The sequence below is a fragment of the Haplochromis burtoni genome, unplaced genomic scaffold (assembly GCF_018398535.1).
Source record: "Haplochromis burtoni strain Fernald_Lab_line unplaced genomic scaffold, NCSU_Asbu1 Contig_691, whole genome shotgun sequence".
Lineage (NCBI taxonomy): Eukaryota > Metazoa > Chordata > Actinopteri > Cichliformes > Cichlidae > Haplochromis > Haplochromis burtoni.
This window is the reverse complement of record NW_024583052.1, coordinates 24226-30481: the sequence shown is the minus strand read 5'-3', so window position 1 is coordinate 30481 and position 6256 is coordinate 24226. Positions and strand designations below refer to the sequence as shown.

At 44.6% G+C, this 6256-nt stretch overlaps 1 protein-coding gene across 1 annotated transcript in view; it reads left to right on the top strand.

The window, feature by feature from the left end:
• cavin1b (caveolae associated protein 1b) overlaps window positions 1–6256 on the top strand; it is a 27742-nt gene that overhangs the window by 1780 nt on the left and 19706 nt on the right. The gene's annotated exons all lie outside the window — the stretch shown is intronic.

The following is a 6256-nucleotide window of genomic DNA, read 5'->3' as shown; positions in this document are numbered from 1 at the left end:
TGTGTGTGTGTGTGTGTGTGTCTGTGTCTGTGTGTGTGTCTCTGCAGCTCCACCTTCTCAACACCAAAACTACACCAGTTAAAATGAATATGCAGCTTCAGTTTGCAGTACAGGTGGCCTCCAGGTATCTCTTCCATAGCATGCTGTATGTAGGACAAAGAGCCTTCGCCTACTGGCAGCTCAAGTCAGACAAAATCGGTTCAGAAAGTCATTTCACTCTTTCCTCACTATTTCTAAAAAGATGGAAAATACCACGAGCATGCGTCAGGTCCAGTTTAAAGCAGAGGATTGGGGGCAGATGTTTCTTTTAAGAAGGAGCACGTTTTTTTCTTTGAGGGGAGCTGAGGAGAGCCCTGTTTCTTTTTTTAGCTTGAGAGGCTGCACTGTGATGTGTAATAGCTTGCAGCTTTTTGCACAGTGGCGCGAGAACATTCAGAGTTTCCACCCTTGACTCAGACATCGTGGCTTGGACCCACCTCACTCTCTCTGTTTCCCTCAGTCAAATGAGGGCTCCATCTTAGGCGCTGCAGACTGCCTGACTTGAACTCTGTGCTAACAGACTTACACAATGCTGCTGGCGTCTGTGCCTCGGTGTACGAGTATAAGACTTTTTTAGCAATCAGCAGATGAGCAGGGCAGGACTCTGAGTGAAAAACAAACTTATCTTTTCATCACATATGAAGGAATTCAATGACTGAACTGTTTCTCAATCTGAGAACATCGTAAATCTACATTTTAATTAGTCCCCAATAAATTGCTGAAGTTGAGGGCTGAAAGCTTCCAAAACAGTCTGTTTGGAATATCAGAGGTTGGGATTTTGCTAACGTTAGCCAAGCGCCCTGCCCCTGTGGCGAGAGAAACTCCCCCTGAAATGCCAATCACCGGCTCCCTCGCTAACTCAAAACACTGGCTTTGGTTACAGTTGCCAACTATGACATAAGATCAGATTCATCTTCATTAAAAAAGCAAAGCCACAATGTGTTGTTCTGTTTTCAGTTTTCTCTGCTCCTCTGTTGCCCTTTCAGGGCAGATTCTTTTTAAAAGTCAGACAGTAAACACTTGGCCAACACCCCAGCATGGGACACACACTGATACTTGGAAACATTAACACTGTCAACGTCTTCGTTCAGTCTGAACACAGAGGGCAAACAGATGTGTGACAAATTAGAGGAAAAAAAGTGTGTGAATAATGTTTTGGGCCCTCGTGTGAAGAGTGATCCCCCGACGATCCTTCAGGTCTCCTGGTGGAATACCAGCACTGTTCATGTTCACTCAGTGTTTGGATGAAGGTGCTGTCTATCATGCAGATCAAAGATCATAGGAGCCGAGGGCCCGGTCATGCTGGAGGTGATTGGACATATTCTAAACCGTTCTTTATTGTGTATGGAGGGTGGGGCGGGGCAGCAACTAAACTTAAAGTAGAAGTGCATGGAACCACCAATGGACACATAGAGAACAATCACTCATGTGCATATTTTTAAACATCAAATGTGCAACATTGTTTCCACTACTTGTAAATCATTTGGGGAAAATTTAGGATATTGAATCTCAGCTGCAAACGCTGCAGTGTATCAGGCTTCCAGCGTTCACAGGAAAACTAGTCTTTTATGGACTGGTTCTGCCTGGGCACCCAAAACGCTTTACACAACTTGCCTCATTCACACAGGCACATCTAACATCACTGTCACACACTGAGAGATGCATCGGAGAGCAACTTGGGGTTAGGAGATAGTCTGGCATCCCAGGAATCAAACCACCGACCTTCCAGTTAGATCCGCTCTACCTCCTGAGCCATAGCTCATCCTATATCGCAGCATAACAGCATGTAAAAGTCTACATACTGATGGCTGTGCAGAAATATGTGCTGACGTGATTTCTGTGGGTTACCAGCATCAAGGTGACACGTGGAACATGCACCACATTTAAGCATCACCATGAGCTTTACACAATGCTGCTGTTCAAAACAATATACACAAAAGCAACATCTCATTTCACACGTGCGGTCCAGTGCAAGCTAACAGCCATGCGGCATAAGCAGTACACAATATACTAACAGCATTAGTATTCATTTAAATGGCTTTACTGCATCTGTAGTGCTAAGAATATATTTTCACAGCTTGGATTGCTTCACGTGCTGTGTTGAAATGTTATTACAAAATCAGGACGTAGCGGTCTAACCCCGAGGCTCTGAGCGTATTTGCAGCCTAGAAACACACAGCTTTCTGATGTGTCTCAGGTATTTCCCACTTTTCACTCACACTTGTGCTGCTGGTACCCTGAGGAAAGGCCCTGGCCTGGTGCTCTGCTGGTAATAAAAGCACAGTTGCTGTTCCAGGGGCCGGCTCACACAGTGAGGAAACAGCACGAGGGCTTTGTAGTGAAGCACAGGGGGCTGAATCTGTGCTGTAGTCTGATGCTGTCCCTGCTAGGCCTCCCTCACAAGCTGAGATTGATATAAGTGATGATTTCACCATGAGTGAAGGCTGCCATTGACTTCAGGTGTCATGTATAGTTTAATATATATGTAAATGCACCCTGGAAGACTAATAATCACGGAGGATAGCAAGATTGTGTCTTTCTTGGGTTTTATGACCTCAGTCATATTACATTATATTACAGCCAATCGAAAGTAATGCCACCCCATGCTGCTGGCATGTGTGACGAGCTACGATACAATGTGTAGGTGGAAACTAACCAGAGGGCGTTCTGTCAGCACGTGAAGCACCTGCCTCCCTGTTAGCATGAGCAGCAGCTCTCCTCCTCCGGTGTGTGTTTGTGTCAGCCTGTGTGCGTTGGGCTCATTGAGCTGCTTGTCCAGCAAGCCTGAGATTTACTCTCTTACATCTGTGTTCAGTTCCTTGACAGCTGAGGCCATACGCTGCCAGACGAGAGCTTACTGCACTCAGTGAGGATCTGGCCTGGAATGTGATACTCTACACCACAGTAGCGTGTGAGAGCGCTGAAATGCAAGGTGCACTGATAAGTTTAAAGAGTTTACACGCAGTGAAAATGATCACCTTGCGTCTTGCATTGTTTTGGTTTCCTTGCTCGTATCATTAAACCCCATCAGGTTTTGGATGCAGCTGACCACAGGAAACATCAGCACAGCTCACAGCTCCACACCAAAAGTACACAGCATGTTTTTCTTAGTCCACATCACACTTGTTACGTTTCACATCACTCTGGGTGCTCCTTCAACAAAGTCTTTCTACAAGTTCCTCTCATCACTCCAGCTCTGCTCTGCGCTCTCCCGGGGCTTCCTTCAGCTTTAATCATCAGTCACATTTGTCTATTTTAACTTAAAGTAACCACAGGTAGCAAAACTCTGTTGACTTTCAACTTTTCTCAAAGTCGAGGCAGCCAGTGAGAATAGAGGTTTAGGAATATCTGCTACTGACAGCAACACAGTGATGTGCTGTGTGGACGCAGCTTTAGCTTTTATTATCTTGTTGCTGCAGATGTCCATGCTGTCACACTTAAACACACCATCAGCTCCACTGACCTACAAAAAATAACTCGACAGCCAATCAGTAACTAAGAAAATGTGCACCCACTGATTACTGATTACTTTGCCTTGCTACTAGCCGGTTCTTGTGTGAAGTTTAATTTTTGCAGGTTTTAAAAGCTCAGTCAGACATCATGTTCAGGTCGTGGTGCTGAGTGAGAAGCTTGTTTCCATTGTTGAACATCGCACTCATCTGTGCACTGAGCAGAACCATGAACACCTTTAAGGACAGATTGTTTTATAAAGTTCAGTGTGATGATGTTTAGTTTATACCTGAACACATGTGGCTCGTTGACCTGAAGCCAGCTAGTGGCAGTATATGATAACCAGGACAGTGCCTGCTGGTTTTTCTAACCCTGCACTTTAAGTCTAAATCTGCTACAACACCAGCAATAAAGACTGTGGGCCCAGTGCAGCAGGTTGGCCCGAGGGGCTTCATTCCAGCACTGTAAGGAGGGTGGAATGATAAATAGCATGTCACGAAGAGGAGGTGTGCATCCCTACCTCCTCTTCTTGAGGGAGTGAATGGGTGTGTTACGATGAAGAGCAGGGATCATATTTAAACAGCTGATTCATTGCACAGGCATCCCCGACTCTCCATTCTAACCTCCACTCCTCCTGATGTGGAACCAGTCACGGCCCCATTCCTCCACCTCCCTAGCTCCTCCAGCCACCCGCACTTCACCCTGCGTCACACCTCATTCCTTTTTCTATTTCTCCCACTTCTGTCATTCAGATCAGTTCCTCTGATGAATAAAGCGCTCGTATTTAGTCCTGAAGATTCAAAGCTAATCATGGGAAAGACAAATGAATCTGAAATGCTGCATGTGGAGGTTTTACCATGACCACGATCTCTAGCTCCATTTAAACTCCAGTCTAAAGGTTCTAGTCTGTAAACTAAATCAAGAAGCACCACTGTGGGTTTTATTATGATATTAACACAAAGTAGCTCTCCAGGTGTTTAAAAGGCGTGTGTGTCTGTGCCTAATGTGCTAAAAACTGCAGCCCTTTAATGTAAATGTAAAAGGCCAGGCTTAAAAACTACAAACTGTCTAACTTTAGAACAAACTTTACGGTATGTTTGAGCACATCTGTGGCTGTGGATACTTTCCATTTTATAACAACTCTAAGGAGAGGGCTTTTCATAACTACACCACCTGGACCGTGGTTATGTTCAGAATTAGGACTGTGGCTGTTGTGACTCCCAGGTGTGATGCCACAGGTAGCTGTAGCTGATAACTATTGGTCAGTGCTCTGTTAATCAGGTTCACTCACTTGGACCTCTTGACAGTGCTCACCTGGTGCTCTAACCAAAGACGGAAGCACACGCAGGGACAGATAATCTGGTTGAATAAAATGGAATTATATGACTTTAGGCTGTGTTATTTAAAATGCCTTTGATATTCATAAATCCAGGAGCGAGTAGACAAACATGAATGAAATGTGTTGGGCTCAGGTCTCCTGCTCCTGTGTCAGTGTCCTGTTTGCTGTTTTTAGCTTTTCTGGTAATAAAAAGAGCATCCTCAAAGTCGAACGGTTTTCAGAATGAAGTCAGTTGGTCTCTGTGCAATGATGTATTTAACATAGCTTTTTAATGGAAGTCCATGCATACAATAAGATGCTTGGATCATCTAAATCCCTGACTTTAGCAGATTTAATACCACAGCGCCGTACGTCTGCTCCTCCTGACCTGTGGAAAGAACATCGCACAAACAATCTGTCAGAACACATTTTGCTCATCCTCAACCTGAACGTTTCAGCTCTACTTCCCTCTGCGTTTACAATTTGAAGCACCTGTTTCTGCCATACTCAACATTTCAGTCAGGCATGTTTACATCTACCATCCTACTACGTGGATTACAGCATCAGTCAGATGTTATTCTGAAAGTTTTGCTTTAACCAGGCCTGCAGCACTGTAAAGTAAAAGTCTGAGCCTGGGAGCCTCTCGGCTCTGTTTTGCATGTAAATTCATCAAGTGAACCCATTCTTCTCACTCAGGTCGGTCCAGGTCCATATATGGACATGTGAGCCTCAGTGTTCCCTGCTCATTTTACAGGCTGGATCGTGTGTAACATTGCTTCAGCTGCACCAATGTTTTCAGGCTTTGGCACAGTAGGAGTGGCAGGAATGGGAGTATGGAGCACAGTCCAGTCCCTGTGTAGGGGACATTATTGACTAACATGATAGGACAGGAAAGAGGGGATGAGGGTGAGAGCAGAGGAGACAGAATGGGAGAACGATCTAAAAATAGCAACTATCACATACTTGTTTGATTGTGAGAAGGAAAAGGCCTTTAGGAGATGTTGTTCCTGTTTGTGTTGGAGACGGTGGCGTACTTGTTCAGATTTGGTTTCTGCCTGATTCTCAATGAGCCTTACACAAATAACATCATCCAATATTACCGTATAAATCATGAACTACCTGTCTGAATTTAGTGCTTTAGATATTTCAATTTAATAAACTTCTTTGTTATTCTTTCAGCTATTTCAGAGCGGCTTGCTGTGTAAAGTCTGAGGCCTGAGTCATTCTAGTATTTCTATTTTTTACAAACATTTACTTTCCCATACAAGCAAACTGGATTCTTAGCTGACTGTTAAATGGAGACCGTTTTACCTGCCGAGGGAATTCAGCACTGTTATCATCATAGCCATGTGCATCCCCCCAGCATAAACACAGAGGAGCCCCTGAGTGCTCTTTGTCAGACCATCACTGAGCTGCGACACACTCACACACACACACTCACTCACTCAC